This window comes from Pseudophryne corroboree, chromosome 7 (assembly GCF_028390025.1).
Source record: "Pseudophryne corroboree isolate aPseCor3 chromosome 7, aPseCor3.hap2, whole genome shotgun sequence".
Lineage (NCBI taxonomy): Eukaryota > Metazoa > Chordata > Amphibia > Anura > Myobatrachidae > Pseudophryne > Pseudophryne corroboree.
Genome location: NC_086450.1, coordinates 478,551,113 through 478,571,844, shown reverse-complemented (window position 1 = coordinate 478,571,844; position 20,732 = coordinate 478,551,113).

Genomic DNA, 20,732 nt, shown 5'->3' with positions numbered 1-20,732 from the left:
TGGGCACACACACACACCTCCTTCAGGAACACAACCAATCACATTCGAGTAGGAAAAAACGGAAGTTCTGCACACATACGTGAAAACATGAAAGCAGCCGCGTAAAAAAAAAACATACGAATTTGTAAAAAAAAAAACGTACGAAATATAACTACGGCTGCAAAACACCCTGAAAAAATATGAACAATATCGACATCGGAACACACAAAAAAAGAAAATACGACACATTAGTAAAAAACAGAAAAACAAAACAAAAAATTGCACAAATACACTTTCGATGACAGACGAGATAGTTTACACTCCAATTCGCATGAAATACGAAAGATTAGTAAATAAACCCCTCGGTCTCTCTGGCACTCAGCGTATCAGCGTAACACTGCCGCCACAGCCCCAGATCTACTGCTGCTGGATGAGTGCACCGCCTGGTTGCTGCTCAGCTAGGCAGCGGAGGGTATAGTGTCCGCTCCTCTGCACAGGTCAGCAGCACTGGCCACCTGCATCTAAACCCTCTCCGGGCTTCTTTGGTCTGCCCTGCTGGGACTGCTCTCCTGAGCGTCAGCCACCGCTGTAATGTTTACAGCACAGCTCTTATCAGCGGCGGTGAGGTGTCAGGTGTCCACGCTACCAGGGGGAACCTCAGACTGGCTGTCAGCTAGCAATGACAGCTCTTATATCGCCCATTGAGGACAGTCACATGACCCACTCTGAGGTGATGCTCCGCCCCGTGCCTTCAGTGCCAGATACACTTATGCCCTAAGTGCCAGATGCACATATGCCCCCACAGCGCCAGATACACATGTCTTCAGCAATGCAAGATATACATATGCCCCCAGTGCCAGACACACATATGCTCCCAATCCCAGTTACACATATGCCCCCACAGTGCAAAATATACATATGCCCTCACAGTGTCAGATACACATATATCGCCACAGTGCAAGATACACATGTGTTCCCACAATGCCAAATACACATATGACCCCAGATTGCAAGATACAGATATGCCTCCACAGTGCCAGATACACATATGCCCCACAGTTTCAGATACACATATGCCCCCACAGTGCCAGATACACATATGCCCCCAGTAGTGCCAGATACACGTGACCCCACAGTGCCAGACATACATGTTTTCCCAAACTACCAGATACACATATGCCCCCACAGTTTCAGACACACATATGCCCCTAGTGCCAGATACATATGACCCCACAGTGCCAGATACAGATACATCCCCAGTGCCAGATATACATATGCCCCATAGTGCAAGATACACATATGCCCCCACTGTGCCGGATACACATATGCCCCCACAGTGCCAGATACACATATGACCCCAGTAGGGCATGATACATATATTACCCCACAGTGCCGGATATACTTGTGTCGTCTTATACCCCCAGCAGTGTCAGATACAAATTTGACCACAGTAGTGGTAGATAGACATATGCCTTCAGTGTCAGATACACAATGGCCACCACAGTGTCAGATACACATATGCCCCCACAGTGCCAGATATATATATGCCCGCACAGTGCCATATAAACATATGCCCCCACAGTGCCAGATATACATAAGCCCCAACAGTGCCAGATACACAAATGTACCCAAAGTTCCAGACACACATATGCCCCCCGTGCCAGATACACATATGCCTCCAATCCCAGTTACACATATGCCCCCACAGTGCAAGATATACATATGCCTCCACAGTACCAGATATACATATGCCCCCACAGAGCCAGATACACATATACCCCCACAGTGCAAGATATACATATGCCCCCACAGTACCAAATACACATATGCTCCCACAGTGCCAAATACACCTATGCCCCAAAAGTTCATGTGCCCTCCAGTGCCAGATACACATGTGTTCCCATAGTACCGGACACACATATGCCCCCAAAGTGCAAGATACAGATATGCCCCCACAGTGCCAGATAAACATATGCCTCCACAGGGCCAGATACACATATGCCCCAAGTTGTGCCAGATATACATATACCCCCACAGTGCCAGATATACTTGTGTTCTCATATGCCCCCACAGTGGCAGATATTAATATGACCCCAGTAGTGCCAGATAGGCATATTCATTCAGTGCCAGATACACATATGCCTCACAGTGCCAAATACACATATGCCCCCAAAGTGCCAGATATACAAGAGCCCCCACAGTGCCAGATACACGTGTCCCCACAGTACCAGATACACATATGCCCCCATAGTGCAAGATATTCGTATGCGTCCACAGTGCCAGAAACACCTATGCCCCCAGTAGTGCCAGATACACATATGCCTCCCACAGTGCAAGATATACTTGTTTACTCATATGCCCCCACAGTGCCGGATACAAATGTGACCCCAGTATTGCCAGTTAGACATATGCCTTCAGTGCCTGATACACTTATGCCCCACAGTGCCAGATGCACATATGCCCCCACAGCGCCAGATACACATATGCCCCCGATTGGAGTTACACATATGCCCCCACAGTGCCAAATACATATATGCCCCCACAGTGCCAAAAACACATATGCTCCCACAGTTCCAGATACACATATGCCCCCACAGTGGCGGATATACATATGTCCCCACAGTGCAAGATACACATGTGCCCCCAGTGCCAGATACACATGAGCCCCCACAGTGCCAGATCCACATGTGTACCCACAGAGCCATATGCACATATGCCCGCATAGTGGAAGATATACATATGCCCCCACAGTGCCAGATACACATATACCCCCATGTGTCCTCACAGTACCAGATACACATGTGCACCCACAGTGCCAGATAAACATATGCCCCCAGTGCCAGATACACATGTGACCCCACAGTGCCAGATACAAGTGTGCCCCCACAGTAAAAGATACACACATACCACCAAAGTTCCATATACACACATGCCCCCAGTGCCAGATACACATAAGCCCCCAATCCCAGTTACACATATGACCCCACAGTGCAAGGTAAATATATGCCCTCACAGTGCCAGATACACATATACCCCCACAGTGCAAGATACACATTTGCCCCCACAGTGCAAGATACACATATGCCCCTATAGTGCCAGATGCACATGTGCTCCCACAGTGCCAGATACACATGTGTTCCCACAGTACCATTTACACATATGCCATCCCAGTACCAGATACACATATGCCCCCAATTCCAGATACACATATGCCCCCACAGTGCAAGATATACATATGCCCCCACGGTGCCAGATACACATGTACCGCCACAGTGCAAGATACACATAAGCCCCCACAGTGCCAAATACACATTTGCCCCCACAGTGCCAAATACACATGCCCCCACCGTGCCAGATACACATGTGCCCCCACCGTGCCAGATACACATGTGTTCCCTCAGTGCCAGATACACTTATGACCCTTAAGTGCAAGATACACATATGCCTCCACAGTACCAGATACACATATGCCCCACAGTTTCAGATACACATATGCCCCCACAGTGCCAGATACACATTTGCCCCCAGTAGTGCCAGATACACATGTGCCCCCACAGTGACAGATACACATGTTTTCCCACAGTACCAGATACACATATGCCCAAACAGTGCAAGATACACATATGCCCCCACAGTTATAGATATACATATGCCCCTAGTGCCAGACACATATGCCCCCACAGTGACAGATACAGATATGTCCCCAATGCCAGATATACATATGACCCACAGTGCAAGATAAACATATGTCCCCACAGTGCCAGATACACATATGCCCCCAGTAATGCCAGATACACATATGCCCCACAGTGACAGATATACTTGTGTCGTCATATACCCCCACAGTGCCAGATACAAATATGACCCCAGTAAAGCCAGGTAGACATATGTCTTCAGTAGCAGACACACATATGCCCCCACAGTGCCAGATATACATATGCCCCTACAGTGCCAGATACACATACAGTATGTACCCACAGTTACAGATGCACATATCCCCCTGTGCCAGATACACATATGCCCCCAATCTCAGTTACACATGTGCCCCCACAGTGCAATATATATATACCCCCACAGTGCCAGATATACATATGCCCCCACAGTGCAAGATACACATATGCGCCCACAGTGCCAAATACACATATGCCCCCACAGTGCCAAAAACACTTTTGATCCCCAGTTATACATGTTCCCCCACAGTGCCAGATACACATGTGTTCCTACAGTATCGGATACACATATGCCCCCACATTGCAAGATACACATATGCCCCCACAGTGCCAGATAAACATATGCCCCCACAGTGCCAGATAAACATATGACCCCATAGTGCCAGATACACATATGCCCCCAGTAGTACCAGATACGTATATACCCCCACAGTGCAAGATATATTTGTGTCCTCATATGCCCCTACAGTGCCAGATGCAAATATAATCCCAATTTTGGCAGTTAGACATATGCCTTCAGTGCCAGATACACATATGCCCCCACAGTGCCAGATACACATATGTTTCCACAGTGATAGAAGCGCATGAACTCTGCTCAAATAGTATCAGGGTCTGAGACAATTGTCCCTGAAACATTAATGGCATTGACCCATGTATGGGATTTGGGTCCCTTAAACAAATTGGCCAATAATCTGCCTGATTAATTGCCCCATCTGTGAAACCTATTCCTCTGATAGTCATAATATAATTGAGCTCGTTCAGTAAGGAAAGTGTCATAAATGTGCTTGGCTGAAACATAAGCTTTCTTTGTGGGCAGGGGTGTGGTGTTGTTTATACCGCTGATAAGAGGAGGTGAGTGTCGCACTCAGTGTCTGTAATTGTGAAGAGAACTTTTTCCTTTTGGAGTGAGTGTAAGACATAACATGTCCCCTGAGGACCGCCTTAGCAGCACCCCAAAACAGCGTTACATCTGTAGTTTGTTCACTATTATCCAAAGTGTAGTTAAGCCAGGACTGTTTGAGGTGAAGAAGGAAATCAGTAGAATGTCGGAGGTATGCGGGGAATCACCAGCATGTAGAAAAGCAATGAGGCAACGTTAATTGAATATGTAAAGATATGGGAGTGTGATCCGATATGATAATGTCAGCGATAGACGTGTATGTAACCTTAGGAAAAAGGCAGGTAGAGGTGAAGATGTAGTCAATATGAGAGTGAGACGAGCGAGGGTGAGAATAGAAAGAAAAGTCTTTTTGAGTGGGGTGAAATATGCGCCACGGGTCAAGCAGGTCAAGTTGCGTGCAAAAGGAGGGCAGAAGATGACAGAGAGGAGCAGCAGTACTTACTCTGGATCTATCCATGGATGGGTCGACGACCAGATTAAAGTCCCCGTCAACAATCAGGTTTTGACCGCCCAAGGTGAGAAGCATCGTTAAAAGAACTGCAAAAAAACAGTCAGAAGAAACGTTGGGAGCGTATAGGTTAAGAAGTGTATATACAGTATTGCCAATAAACACATCTAGTAATATAAATCTGCCATCAGGATCAAGGAGCTTCCTACGAATAGAGTATTGTAAATTGGCATGGAAGAGGATAGCAACCCCTCTAGACTTAGAGTGGTAGGAGGCTGGGATACACTCCGCAATCCAAGGAGCACGCAATGAATGTCTATGTTCTTCCAACCAGTGTGTTTCCTGAAGAAATGCAATATGAGGGGCCATGCGTTTCAAATGAGATACCACTTTCTTACGTTTACTGTATCTAGGTGATTAAGCCCTTCCACGTTCCAAGACACAATGCGTAGCAAACTATCTCGAGAACCTCCATCTATATGAGGTTGTGGGGAGACAACAGACACTATGCTAGCCTACACCCACAGCTGGAAACATTCATGAAAATAAGAATAAGATGAAACTGGGCCTCCTTCTGTCCCAGCGAGTGGGGAGAGGACACCCCAGGAGATGAAGGGGGCCCCGGCCTAGGCAGACACAATATGAAAAACTAAAAAGCAGCAACAAGAACAGCAAAAATATCAAACGTTTAGAAAATGAACTATAAGTGTACATGTATCATATACCTTTAGAATGTAAGCTCTAACGAGCAGGGCCCTCTTCCCTCACGTGCTTATACTTTTTCTTACTTTAATAATCTTCAACTGTACCACATCCAGCAGTCTTCTGCCACCTGATACTTATTCCAGTGTCATCTGCTGATGTAGCTATGTGTATATACCCTGTGCTTGTCCTATATTGTCATCAACTGTAAGTTGCTGTTTTCCTGTTTGATTATTTGTTTATGTACTCTGTAATTGGGCGCTGCGGAACCCTTGTGGCACCATAGAAAATAAAGGATAATAATAATAATAATTATATAAACAATACTTCACATTTGAGACCGAATGTAGAAACTGGACAATAATGATGAAGCACAAGCAATAAAAGTCAGTCAACAGTCAAGTATCAGGTCGGGAGAAGTGCAGATTCACCACATCAGGGTCATCAAAGAATAGCGGCTTGCCATCTTCAAAGACTCGCAGGCGGGTTGGGTAGAGCAATGAGAACTTGACCTTGGTGTCAAAAAGGTGCTTGCAGATGGGTGCAAGCTCTCTGCGTTTAGTAGCCATGAGAGCAGAGAAGTCCTGAAAGATGAGGAGGCGGTTGTCTTTGTATGATAAGCTGGCAGTCTTGCGGTAATGGTCAAGGAGTTCAATTTTGTCCGCATAGTTCAGGTTCCTCATGATGACAGGATGGGGGCGCCCAGAAGAACTCTTCCCTTCCGGCCCAACTCTGTGGGCTCTCTCAATAACAAGTGAAGCTCCTTTTAAATCCATGTCCAACTGCTCCGGGATGCCTGATGAAAGGAGATCCATAAGCTCGTACCCCTTAATGGACTCTGGGATGCCTATGACTCATAGGTTGTTACGCAAATTGTGATTTTCGAGATCGTCGATCTCTTCTGATATCTCTAGTTGTTTGGCCTGTATAGTTTGCTGAGCCATTAATAGGTCATCCTCCAAAGATGATATCCTCTGTTCCGCCTCGTCCAGGTGACCTGAGTGCTGGTTATGCTGAGTTAAAGTGGAGTCAATGGCTTCCTTGATACCGGCAAATTTTTCATCCAAAAGGGGCCCCAAGATAGCCAATACATTGGTAGGCTTAATGTTCAGCTGTTTGGCGGGCGGTCTGTATTTGCGTGTGCGCTGGGAGATGGAGCGTGAGGTCGAGCAATCAGAGTCAGAGGAGTTGCCACAGGGAGTGTCGTGCCGGGGCAGCAATGCGGTTCCAGTAGATGTCATTGACGTGGGCACTAGGAACCTTTCTATGCAGATGTGCCAGATTAGGGGAGTAACAACAATAGGAGCAAACAGAGAGTATGAGATGGTAAGAGTGTATTGGGTCTCACATATGCAGCATATAGTCATCAAACGGTTACATCCTGATCAGTACGTTACAGGATGTGGTGGGATACAGAGCAACCTAGCAATCTTTGGGATGGACAGAAATGACAAAATGTCCATAACCAGCCTCAAATGGTTAGAAGCAAAGAAAAGGCTGTCATGGAGGAGGATAGACAATATAGTCCCACCAACAGAGCCGGGCCGTATAGCTGACACAGAACAAAAGTCCAACGCGTGGATTGTGGAAAATAAAAAACAAAACTAAGAGCAATGTCCCAATAGGATTACTTCAGTGGGGGCAGGAGTAATATGAAAAGGTAGAAAGTAGTAGCAGGTGTACAGGAGTCAGGGAGGCAAACGGTGGTGGCATCGGTGGTAAAGAGGGGTGATCCCCCAGGTAACGAGGCTTACCAGCTGGTCCTGTAGCTATGGGGAAAGGCCACGCCGAATGGAGCAGTGTGAGGCTGACTGAAGCCCTGCCAGCATGGGGAAGCCACACAGTGTGTCCAGGTCAGACAAGTATATCCCAGCAGCTGCAGTATATGGAGGCAGGCAGCCAGGCATTAACAGGTCCCAGATGTGGGGAGAGGTGTAGGTAGGCTGTCCAGCAGCCCCAATGCAAATTCAGGTGCCCGTAGCCCAAAATGCGGCCCCTCCATGACTTCCGCGCTGATGATCTTATTTAACCATCTACTGCTAATGTATGTGTATGGGGAGTGTCTGGCTGTATGCTGGATCTGATGCACCTGTCAGTAATAGCTGTGACTGACACAATACATTGGGCTGTGTAGTGTAGTATCTCAGCATTCCTTCCCATATACACATCACTTCCAGTCTGGAGCCACTTACTCCTGCCTATGACTGCCCCCTAATGCACAGCAGTGATGGCCAGATGACACTATGTAACCTTCTGCAGACACTTCATTCATACTAAATAATCATGTAGTGATATAACAGGAGCGCAGAGATGTACAAAGTAAGTACGGTTCTTTAAGGGCCACATCTCCATCATCACTCTCACAGAGCTGGGGGGGGGGGGTATGCTAGGGGTGCTATACTTTGGGTTACAGCCTTCCTCTAAGCTTTACTTTAGAAGCCTGTAGAAGGCAGCAAGTAAGAGACAATATTAAAATCCACAATGGACTACAATGGTAACTTAGTATGTACTGTACATATATATGAGGATTTCTTATTCTTAGGAAATAAATCAAAATCACATCTACTACATTATAGGGGAAATATAAGAATAACATCCTAAAATGTATCTATCTTGTACCTGCTAAGAATATGTGTAAGATATAATCACTGCCTGATACCCAACTACACGTCCTGCCTGTTATCTAATCATGATGAGGAAACTTATGAGGTCTCATCTGAAAAGACTTCTCTTTAAATTGGGGTTTCCAAAGATTAGTATGAAAGATTGTACAGATGGATATGAAAAGAAATACACCCAGAAAAATGTATCTGTCATAGGACAGACATTGAAAGACACAGCAAACGCAGAAATAAGGATAAGAAGGAATGTCAGGTCCAGCACCACATGCAGCGTCATTGTCACAGCCGCCCGAACAAGAGCCTGGAGCTGAGGGGATGAGCTGTCCTGGGACACGTTCTGCCTGATCCTCCAGACATGGTGCAGGAGAGACGTCACACTGAGCCCAATACAGGTGACAGTCAGGGTAACGGGCAGGATGTAACTCGGCAGCAGGTTCACCACTCTAAATGGAACATTCACCTTCCTTGTAACGCTTATTGACCCATCAGTAATATTTGTATTCTGTTGAATCATCTTTACTGTCCATATAAAGGGCAAATTCATCAGAACTGACCATATTGCTGATCCTATGAGGAGTTTGGTGATGGAAGAGGGAAACCACATTTTCACCCAGAGGAAGATCCGGTGGGTAACGGTGACGAGTTTCACACAGTAGCAGATGGAGAGCAAGGCGATGTTCCAAAAACTCATATTATACAGGACAAACAGGACATTAAACAAAAATAATTTTCTTGCATTAATTTGAGTGTGATAAGACAAGTAATAAGTCACCAACAACTGACACACCAGGAGGAGATTGGTGAGAGCCATAGAGAGCAGGATTGGGTCACTGGCTCCGAGTCTATTCCTCGTTCTCCAGACTCTGATGTACACAGAGAGGATGGCGGAGTTTATGATGATTCCATGTATCCCGATTATAGATAAAATGATGCTTATCACACTCTGCACAGACAGCTGCATTCTGCACAGCCGGGCGACCTGTCCTGTTTCCCTTACTAATATAATGACAGCAGATGTGACAAGTGCCAGTGGTGTAATGATTACATGCCGGGCAGAGGGAGCACGGAGCAGGGGGAGGCATGCAAATCTGGGTGATATCTGGTTTCCCTGTGTGTGTATTAATGTCCTCTGTGACACTGTAGAGACGGGAGGAGAGGAAGCTGGGATATGTTTTATTTTGTTTTATCACTGGTATCAGATTTACTCAGTAAAAATGCAAATTCTAAAAAATATACAGAACAAATGTGTAATGAACCACAGGTAACTGGGGCAGCAGAAACATCTGGTGGGCTGCAGTGCTGGGGCCCCATATAGTAGCCTGTGCATAAACTGTGAGGGGGCAATGTCACTGCACATTTGGAGTCATGGTTCCAACTCCCTGGCAAACCCAGGCCCCACGAAAGATATGGGCCCATGTATTTCTAACCTGACCCCACCCTCTCAGTGCTCCTGGTGGTAACAAAGGAAAAGGGGCATGACTACATATACATCACGTACAACACACACATGTCTCACGTTTGTCTAAAGTTTCTGCTCTTTACATAGGAAGCAAAATGTTTTAAAGGAATGTACAGTATGCCTCTAAACTTCCACATCTTCTAAAGCTAATGTAATAATATTAGATTATACAGCATATGGATTCTGTCCCACGATCAACACATAAGGTACGAAGAACTAATTATCTTGCTTAAAGTTGCAATATACTTTGTTACCACAAGATGGCGCTTGTATAGGAATGCTTTTACATGTACAGTATGTCTTTTAGTAAAGCTGATGACATAAAGAAGGAATGTGCTTTATATGGTAACACTGTAAATCTGTCAGCACAGGGCCTGATTATTAATTGTACACAGTTCTTACTGTGGATGCTACTTGCAACTACAGATGTGTCGCACTACAGCCTTGCTGCGTATAACGGAGTATTGTAGCGGGACTGTGGTGCGTGCACTGCGCGGTATGCCGTGTGCGTACACATCATGCACCAGCCCCATTATAATTACTGAATAGCGGGTGTGTGCATACGCATCACAGCCACAATGTAAAAGGACACATCTGTATCTGCAAGTGCCACAACATGTGTACACCCCTTGGTGGAGGATATAAGAGCCTCCAGTCCGCTCTATGGGGCTAATTCAGACCTGATCGCATTTTCGTACAGCGGGTAATCAGGTCTGAGCTGTGCATGTGCGTGCCAGAGATGCTATCAGTATCACAGCCCAGCGATCGCCTATGCCTGACTGACAGGCAGAGGCGTTCCCTGAGCGGGAGGGGGTGCAGTCAGGGCAACGCAGGCGTGCCCAGACCGTGAGGGGGGTGGGCCGCGGCGGCTGCGTGATGTCACATGCAGCAGCTGCGACCCGGGATGCAGCAAGTAGCTCCCTGCCAGTGCTCAGGAGCTGCACAGGTAGGGAGCTACTTGTCAGGTGCAAAAGCATCACCGCTGTGCGATGCTTGTGTACTTGTGCGGGGAGGGGGGGGGGGGTAAGGCCTGACATGCGGGGCGGACTAGCCCTGTGCTGGGCATCCCCCCATATGTCAGAGTAAATGATCGTAGATGTATAAGTTTAGTACATCTACGATCAACTCTGAATTACCCCCTATGTGAGATGTCTCCTGGAAATAGATGTTTTTGAGCATTTTTCATGTAATTGGACAGTAAACATCCATTTAATCATTGTGTATTCAGACACCGGTGTACGTGTAAGGTGTGCATATAGTCAGGGTCGGCCCGAGCCTATTTTTTTCAGTAAGCATACAACATTTTTGGCACCCTTTGATGGGATAAACTTTTTAAAGTGCGTGTCACAAAAAGGGGTGTGGTCTCAAAAGAAAGAAGCGTGGCTAGACAATTTTACCCCAATCTGCAGTGCCAGATACACATATGACCAGCAGTGCCAGATATACATATGCCCACAGTGTGCCAGATACACATATGCACCACATTACCAGAAACACATATGCCCTCAGTGTCAGATACACATATGCCTTCACATTACCAGATATACATATGCCCACACTGTGCCAGATACACATATGCCCCACATTACCAGATGCACATTTGTCCCCAGTGCCAGATACACACATATGCCCCCACAGTGCCAGATACACATATGCCCCCACATTGCCAGATACAAATATGCCCTCAGCGCCAGATACACATATGCCCCACATTACCAGATACACATTTGTCCCCAGTGCCAGATACACATATGCCCCCACAGTACCAGATACACATATGCCCCCACATTACCAGATACACATATGCCCTCAGTGCCAGATACACATATGCCTTCACATTACCAGATACACATATGCCTCCAGAGTGCCAGATACACATATGCCCCCACAGTGCCAGATACACACATGCCCCACATTACCAGATACACATATGCCCTCAGTGCCAGATACACATATGCCTTCACATTACCAGATACACATATGCCCCACAGTGCCAGATACACATATGCCCCCACAGTGCCAGATACACACATGCCCCACATTACCAGAAACACATATGCCCTCAGTGCGAGATACACATATGCATTCACATTACCAGATATACATATGCCCACACTGTGCCAGATACACATATGCCCCACATTACCAGATATACATTTGTCCCCAGTGCCAGATACACATATGCCCTCAGCGCCAGATACACATATGCCCCACATTACCAGATACACATTTGTCCCCAGTGCCAGATACACATATGCCCCCACAGTGCCAGATACACATATGCCCCCACATTACCAGATACACATATGCCCTAAGTGCCAGATACACATATGCCTTCACATTACCAGATACACATATGCCTCCAGAGTGCCAGATACACATATGCCCCCATAGTGCCAGATACACATATGCCCCACATTACCAGATACACATAAGCCCCCTCAGTGCCAGATACACATATCAGATACACATCTGCCAGATACACATATGCCCCACATTACCAGATACACATATGCCCCCTCAGCGCCAGATACACATATCAGATATACATCTGCCAGATACACATATGCCCCCACAACTGCAATGTACTTTCTGCATGAGCACAGTTATATATTAAGTGTCCTTAGATGCTAGACATTATACGCTCCGAAGATTTGTTTCAAGCTACTTTACCACAGGTTTTGTCCTTGTTTGGGTAAATGTGGCTTTGTTCTATTTATATATGCTGTTCCTTAAGATAAATATGCTGTGGGGTGGGAGCACTGTTGTCAGTCTTCATAGTATTTGTATTACAGTCTCCTCACTCTGTTGATACAGCTGTAAATTACTTATACAATGCTGCCTACAGTATTAATGGACTACAGCTGTATGTATACACCTCTGCTCTCCCTTGCTTACAGTTGTGTTAGTAAATACACCAATAAACCTCTCTGCTCCTCTGATTGGCTGTGACTTTGGTTCTGTCAGTATATAGTGCTTTCCACACAGGCTATTACAGCTATTGCTGTAGACACTCTTGTAATGAAGTCTGACGCTGGCTCTGTCTGCTGTTGTGCACTGTGTGCAGTTGTACTGTGCGTTGTGTCAGTGCAGGGAATGGGAATCACTCACACCTGTCAATCACTATGCAGCTGTACAGTAAAATAACAGTATGAGTGTAGGTGTAGTGTGCTGCTTTAAAATTCCAATTATGTACTCCTCCATTGGTTTCAATTAGAGATGAGCGGGTTCGGATCTCCAAGAACTGAACCCTACCGAACTCCACGTGGTTTACACGGGTCCGAGTCAGACTCGGTTCTTCCCGCCTGACTCGGAAAACCAGAACGAGGCAAAACGTCATCATCCTGCTGTCAGATTCTCGCGAGATTCGGATTCCATATAAAGAGCCGCGTGTCGCTGCCATTTTCACTCGTGCATTGTAGTGATGTGCACCGGAAATTTTTCGGGTTTTGTGTTTTGGTTTTGGATTCGGTTCCGCGGCCGTGTTTTGGATTCGGACGCGTTTTGGCAAAACCTCCTTGAAATTTTTTCGTCGGATTCGGGTGTGTTTTGGATTTGGGTGATTTTTTCAAAATACCCTCAAAAACAGCCTAAATCATAGAATTTGGGTGTCATTTTGATCCCATACTAATATTAACCTCAATAACCATAATTTCCACTCATTTTCAGTCTATTCTGAACACCTCACACCTCACAATATTATTTTTAATCCTAAAATTTGCACCGAGGTCGCTGGATGACTAAACTAAGCCACCCAAGTGGCCAACACAAACATCTGGCTTATCTAGGATTGGCACTGCAGTGTCAGACAGGATGGCACTTCAAAAAAATAGTCCCCAAACAGCACATGATGCAAAGAAAAAAAGAGGTGCACCAAGGTCGCTGGATGGCTAAGCTAAGCGACACAAGTGTGCGGCACAAACACCTGGCCCATCTAGGAGTGGCACTGCAGTGTCAGACAGGATGGCCCTTCAAAAAAATAGTCCCCAAACAGCACATGATGCAAAGAAAAATTAAAGAAAAAAGAGGTGCAAGATGGAATTGTCCTTGGGCCCTCCCACCCACCCTTATGTTGTATAAACAAGACATTCACACTTTAACAAACCCATCATTTCAGCGGCAGGGTCTGCCACACAATTGTGATTGAAATGACTGGTTGGTTTGGGCCCCCACCAAAAAAGAAGCAATCAATCTCTCCTTGCACAAACTGGTTCTACAGAGGCAAGATGTTCACCTCCTCCTCATCCTCCAATTCCTCACCCCTTTCACTGTGTACATCCCCCTCCTCACAGATGATAAATTTTTCCACACTGGAATCCACCATCTCAGGTCCCTGTGTACTTTCTGGAGGCAATTGCTGGTGAATGCCTCCACGGAGGAATAGATTATAATTCATTTTGATGAACATCATCTTCTCCACATTTTGTGGAAGTAACCTCGTACGCCGATTGCTGACAAGGTGAGCGGCTGCACTAAACACTCTTTCGGAGTACACACTGGAGGGAGGGCAACTTAGGTAGAATAAAGCCAGTTTCTGCAAGGGCCTCCAAATTGCCTCTTTTTCCTGCCAGTATACGTACGGACTGTCTGAAGTCAGTGGCAAAAGCAGGATTTGCATGGGGCGGTTTCCAGAACTGGACGGAGCCAATCACGGGGATGGGGACTGAGGTGACCCAGTATATGCTGGGTCTGTAAAACTAGGGTGTCTGTGTGTGTGTGTGTGTGTGTGTGTGTATATATATACATACACACATACATATACACATATACATAGCATATTAAACATGCATACATATATATATATATATATATATATATAGGTAGGTAAAGAAGGCGGCACTCAAGCAGACGTTTGTTGCAGTTAAAACTGTGGTCAGTTTATTCCGACATGTTTCGGGGTCATCATAGCCCAAACTGAACCATAAGACTTACAGATATACACACAACAATTAGACATCACGACTCTAATCCTACTCACCTGCTCCCCCACGCCATTCTGAATCTCCGGACGCTCAGCTGTGCTTCCGCGTCGCTCTCCGGTGACGTCATTAAGTCGCGCCTGGACCCGGTTTCCATAGAAACCGCCTGGCACGCTCTCTGTCCACTGTGGGTGCGAATGCAGGCTTCACGCTGCCGGCCCGTAACGACATCTGGCTGCGCGGTGCAGGACGGTGTCTAAGCAACATACACAAACATGATTAAGAAAAAACATTAACACATACAGTGCTACATTTTACCCAACCGAATCCCACCCTCATTAACCATAGTTTAGACAGCAAACAAAAGGCAATAATAGGTGAACTGATATACCATAAAATGACAATGACATAAACTCCATAAGGAATTGATAAGCACGTGAGGAGGTGATTTACATAAAATACTGTAAACCCAGATTTTCATTAAGTCCCCGTGGTGCTAGAGTTCCCAACTTAAAAATCCACCTGGATTCTCTCTGTAAAAGGACTTTATCACGATCACCCCCTCTGAGGCTTCTGGGAATGTGATCTATTAATATGGCCCTGATACGAGGTACCCCATGTTTAAATAACAAAAAATGCTGTGCAAAGGGTTGATCACTACTACCCTTTTCAAACGCTTTTTTTATGGCACTTCTATGTAGTGCCATGCGTTACCGAAACTGGCGAACTGTTTTGCCCACATAGGCTAGGCCACATGGGCAGGTTAATAAATACACTACATGGGTAGATGTACAAGTTAAGCGATGGCGAATGGGTAGTTTCTTACCCGTAAGGGGATGGTTAAAGGTACTGCCAGTCATTAAGGTGTTACAAGTGGCGCACCCCAAACATCTAAAACACCCCAGCTTGGTTCTTAAGAAATGGGTTTCCTGTATACCTGTCATATTGGAAACATCCAATTTAACGATGTGGTCCCCTATGTTACGTCCGCTAGTGTGACTAGGTAAGAGTGAAGTGTTAGCTTATGATGATAATGACCCATCAGTCTGAATGATGGGCCATAGTGCTTTAGCCCGACGTACCCTCCTGGTACTGGCTACATTATATCTATTCACCCAGGGGAGTTTGGGACTACTGCTGTGGTGGCTACAATTTGAAGGGTTAAGTGCCTTAGCTCTTGTAATGCTGAGGGCCTTGGTCCTGGCTTGGTGTAATGTGCCTAATGGGTAACCTCGTGCTGCAAATTTGGCCTGTATAGCATCCAGTGCTACTTCAGTCTCCTGGGGATTCGAAGTTATGCGCCGTACGCGCATAAGCTGGGATAAAGGTAGGCTCTTTCGCAATGGAGCCGGGTGAAAACTAGAATGGTCAAGTAACATGTTCGTATCGGTCTCTTTAATGTGCAGGGATGTGGACACATGTCCCTCCTTGACAGTGATCGTAACATCCAGGTAGTTGATGGAAAGACTGTCCACTGTATATGTGAACTGTACAGGGTGTTGGGTAGCATTATGATACTCCCACAAGGCAATCAGGTCATCTCTGGTCCCTATCCAGAGGACTATCAAGTCATCTATATACCTTCTAACATATAGTACCTGTGACATAATAGCAGGATCAAGGTAGAACATGTGCTTCTCTAGCTGATACATGAAGGCGTTGGTGGACCCCATCGCACACCCCGCAAATTGGAGCATGAAACGACCATTGAAGACAAAATAATTGCGAGTAAGTACCTTTTCCAGTAATCTTAGATAAAACGAAATCTCAGGCCCTTGATAGGAGTCATTACCATCAAGGAGGCACTTCACTGCCTCAAGGCCTGCTGCGTGAGGAATACAAGTGTACAAGCTGGTAACATCGGAGCTACACAGCAACGTACCCTCAGGAATGTTACCCAAGTGTTGAAGCTGTTGTAGCAAGGATGTAGTTTCCTTGAGGTAGGAAGGAAGGGATTGGATGCACGGGTTTAGGTAAGCATCAAGGTACACAGACACTGGGTGGTAGAGTGACCCTCTGGCAGACACTATGGGCCTGCCAGGAGGGTCCACCAGTGTCTTGTGGACCTTGGGCACCATATAGAAAAGTGGGGCCCTAGGATGTTCAATCGTGAGTGCTCGGACCACTTCACTAGAAATGATACCTGATTCATTAGCCTCTTGCAATATTGAATCAAGTTCAATTTTATACTCTTTGGTAGGGTCCCTCGTGAGTTTTTTGTAAACCTTAGTATCATTTAGCTGCCGTTCGCATTCTTTAACATAATCAGATAAATGTAATACCACGATAGCCCCTCCCTTATCTGCCTTACGTATAATGATGTCGGTACGAGCCGACAATGATTTCAGTGTGGCTAATTCAACTTTAGATAAATTAGAATATATCAAATCAGACATAGGGGTAGAGTCTTCGGTCTCCAACATCCGTAGGAATGTCCGTATAGATGGATTAAGGCTTGGGGGATCAAATTGAGATCGAGGGGCTATTCGCCGCAACTGTGAAGGAATATCCGAGATCTGACATTCAGCCTTGTGAGAGTTAAATGTTCCTGCCGCCTCAGTGATCGTCCCAAGCAGTGTACCTCAACTTTCCACTCCAGAGGGTCTGCCGGAACTGTGGGGACAAAGGATAGGCCCCTCGCCAGCAGTTGGTATTCTTGATCCGTAAGAGGCACTGAAGACAAATTGAAAACCAACTCTTTCAAGCTCTCTGTGGTTTTGGTGCGGGCAATTCTTTGATTTTGCAGCGACCTTCGCATCCTCTCCCTCTTCTTGCATGGGGTGTGCGGTTGGAGCGGGTTCACACACCCGATGGGCCTTGGCCTAAAGGGAAGTTACCATCAGATTGCGATAGGGACCCAGAGGCTCCTTATAAATCACTTGCTGAGGTACTTGCCCCTGACTGTTGCTCACGCTTCCTCCGAGAGTTAGACCGCCAATTGGATTGTTGGTGGTCCCTGGGAGTCCTTGTACCACCTAGCCAGGCGTACACCTCACGTTGTTGGTAGTCCCTTTGTACTGTGGCCAATTTCTCTTTCTTGAACCGCAGGTCCTGGTGGTATTGTTCAATTTGAGTGGTGAGCTTAGTGGCCCATTCATTCTGGGTGTCCTGCTGTAACGTAGGCTTGTGAGCTGCCTCGAACTGCTGAATTTGCTCCTGCACTAAATTGAGCTCCCATGTCGACTCCTCCACCACCAACAGCAGCACGTCCATGGAGCATTTATTCAGGATCGCTACCCAACGTCGACAAAAAGTGGTATTAAAGCAGCCTATAGTTGGTGTATTGCGAATCCTAAATCCCCTCGGGATTAGATTGGTCCGATAATAATCGGATAAGGAGATGCCATGGTAGAGAAAATCTACCTCCCTTTGCTTCATTCTCAACCATTTTCTGTAAAGTTCTTCATTAGTGTTCTTTATGGGCTCATCATCCAACCGTTGCCCCACATGGATAGCATTGGCATCGAGGTCCGAGAAGCTGAGGCGCTCACTGGCATCCCTCTGAATCAAGTCCAAGGTGGCCTCACTAGCATTGGACGCTTCCATGTTTGTAAATCAGTGGAAAAACATGCAGTATTAGCAAGGCTGTCAAACTGCTGGTCTAATGTGGGGATGGGACGTGCTCAAAACACCATACACACAAGGCTAACAGAAAGTGAGACTGCAGCCCAGAGAATGAGTCCTGTGTAGCTTGTAACAGAGTAGTTGGTGCCTTAGCATGGAAATACGAAACTATGCAGTGGCACTGCTAGATAGCCACCGGATGTAAGTCTATCCAAGATAACTTTTTGTACTGTGTGCTTGGCACTCACTCTTGTAGGGTGGTATATGCTGCGGTGCCCTCTTGGAGGCGAATACCTCTGGATACTGGTAGGTAAAGAAGGCGGCACTCAAGCAGACGTTTGTTGCAGTTAAAACTGTGGTCAGTTTATTCCGACATGTTTCGGGGTAATCACCCAGTCCTCAGGATCATCATAGCCCAAACTGAACCATAAGACTTACAGATATACACACAACAATTAGACATCACGACTAATCCTACTCAACAGATTGACCACCCGTGAATCCTGGTTAAGCGAATTAAGGGCTCCATCCACAAGTCCCACATGCCTAGCGGAATCGCTCTGTTTTAGCTCCTCCTTCAATCTCTCCAGCTTCTTCTGCAAAAGCCTGATGAGGGGAATGACCTGACTCAGGCTGGCAGTGTCTGAACTGACTTCACGTGTGGCAAGTTCAAAGGGTTGCAGAACCTTGTACAACGTTGAAATCATTCTCCACTGTGCTTGAGTCAGGTGCATTCTCCCTCCTTTGCCTATATCATAGGCAGATGTATAGGCTTGAATGGCCTTTTTCTGCTCATCCATCCTCTGAAGCATATAGAGGGTTGAATTCCACCTCGTTACCACCTCTTGCTTCAGATGATGGCAGGGCAGGTTCAGGACTGTTTGCTGGTGCTCCAGTCTTCGGCACGGGGTGGCTGAATGCCGAAAGTGGCCCGCAATTCTTTGGGCCACCGACAGCATCTCTTGCATGCCCCTGTCGTTTTTTAAATAATTCTGCACCACCAAATTCAATGTATGTGCAAAACATGGGACGTGCTAGAATTTGCCCAGATGTAATGCACGTACAATATTGCTGGCATTGTCCGATGTCGCAAATGCCCAGGAGAGTCCAATTAGGGTAAGCCATTCTGCGATGATGTTCCTCAGTTTCCGTAAGAGGTTGTCAGCTGTGTGCCTCTTTTGTAAAGCTGTGATACAAAGCGTAGCCTGCCTGGGAACGAGTTGGTGTTTGCGAGATGCTGCTACTGGTGCCGCCGCTGCTGTTCTTGCTGCGGGAAGCAATACATCTACCCAGTGGGCTGTCACAGTCATATAGTCCTGAGTCTGCCCTGCTCCACTTGTCCACATGTCTGTGGTTAAGTGGACATTGGGTACAACTGCATTTTTTAGGACACTCGTGATTCTTTTTCTGACGTCTGTGTACATTTTCGGTATCGCCTGCCAAGAGAAATGGAACCTAGATGGTATTTGGTACCGGGGACACAGTACCTCAAACAAGTCTGTAGTTCCCTGTGAATTAACGGTGGAACCGGAACCACGTTTCTCACCACCCAGGCAGGCAAGGCCTGAGCTATCCGCTTTGCAGCAGGATGACTGCTGTGATATTTCATCTTCCTCGCAAAGGACTGTTGGACAGTCAATTGCTTTCTGGAAGTAGTACAAGTGGTCTTCCGACTTCCCCTCTGGGATGACGATCGACTCCCAGCAGCAACAACAGCAGTGCCAGCAGCAGTAGGCGTTACACTCAAGGATGCATCGGAGGAATCCCAGGCAGGAGAGAACTCGTCAGACTTGCCAGTGACATGGCCTGCAGGACTATTGGCTTTCCTGTGTAAGGAGGAAATTGACACTGAGGGAGTTGGTGGTGTGGTTTGCAGGAGCTTGGTTACAAGAGGAAGGGATTTAGTGGTCAGTGGACTGCTGCCGCTGTTATCCAAAGTTTTTGAACTTGTCACTGACTTATGATGAATGCGCTGCAGGTGACTTATAAGGGAGGATGTTCCGAGGTGTTGTTAGGGTCTCCTGCCCTGTGCTGCCACGTCGTCATGGCAAAAGGGAGACAAGTGCTAGTGGAGTAACCTGATCGCAGCTGATACTCCGGTTCGGGTCTTTTGCTGTGCAGTGGTTATAGGCTCTGTGCACGGCAGGGGATCCGGTGCTGGTTTTTGTGCTCACAGTCTGTGAGGTCTG